Genomic DNA, 1,364 nt, shown 5'->3' on the forward strand with positions numbered 1-1,364 from the left:
GTCTTGTAAGTTGGTATTTTAGTTTACAGTGAACTGTAGGGATTTCTGTGATGATTCGAGATGTTTCTTTTGATAGGTTCATACAATCCTGGTATCTCTTATGTTATAGGGAGGACTAATAAGTGATTTGGATTGTGTTAATTCTGGAATATTATTTTATTATACTAATTATATTTTAAACTATATTTGAAGTTCAACTGTTACCCTGTTCATGACCTTTATATGCTAAATAATTTATTCTCATCCTTACAGCACTGCATGTACCAAAACAAAACCTAAAAAAAAATAAATATTAGAAGGTCCTTGAAACATTTATTCTCACTGACTTCATATCCATAACTGCAGACATATTGCAAAGCTGCTGATTTACTTAAAACGAATTGCTTTTGCTTTGCAATTAAATGAAAATTTAAATCAAATACTTTAATGCACTTTAAATAGACAAAATAAATAATTAAATAACCTTAACCAAAACTCAGCTAAACGAACGCAGTAAAAGGAAATAAAATTCCGGTAAGGAAATGTGGTGAGGAAATCAACGGAAGTAAATCGCTAACCAACGGTACACGTAAATGGAAATTAACAACAACAAAAAAAAAAAAATAAAGTGAAAATATATAACTGTAAGTATAATAAAAATAATAATAATAATAATAAAAATGGAATAGAAAAATAACAACAAAAATGTAATGAACATAAAAGAGAAATAATGGCGAATAATTTTATTGTACACTTATTGTTAAATTTTTGTTTGTGTTTTTGTTTTTTTTTTGTTTTTTTTTGTTTGTGTTTTTGTTTTCCATTCAGATTTTGTCGTATTTAAGTCATTATCCTTAGGCGTCCTTGGCAAGTGAACAAAGAACGACAAGTTATTTTGATATCATGCGAAAGCCCCCAACTTAAACTTTAACTAAGCAGCAAGATATGCGCATATGTACATACCGTGCTGAGTTCAGCGCTCATTTCTCCTCAGACAGGCATGTAGGGGCACTCTGGCACTCTAGCATTCTAGCAGTCTAGCGTTCTAAGCAAAATGGCTGTCTGTTTAAGGAAATCTGCTGCTTCCGTTGATTTCAAGTGCAGAGTGGAAAGCGAAATTATTAAATGCCAAGTCGTGTCAGGCTTGACGTTATGTTGATAACTCACGAAATTAATTGAACTCGAATCGAATAAAAAGGCTAAACATATACACACCAATAAACGTTTTTCCGACTACTATTCACGCTGGCAGTAAGCAGTTAGCAGTAAGCAAGTTAGCAAATAAAAACAAAAATTATCCTGTGTATATATGTGTACTTTTTTTTCTAGAAAAAAAGAACAAAACAAATTAGATAAAATACAATGCAAATAAAGTATCAACAAAC

This window comes from Teleopsis dalmanni, chromosome X (genome assembly GCF_002237135.1).
Source record: "Teleopsis dalmanni isolate 2A chromosome X, ASM223713v2, whole genome shotgun sequence".
In the NCBI taxonomy this organism is placed as follows: Eukaryota; Metazoa; Arthropoda; class Insecta; order Diptera; family Diopsidae; genus Teleopsis; species Teleopsis dalmanni.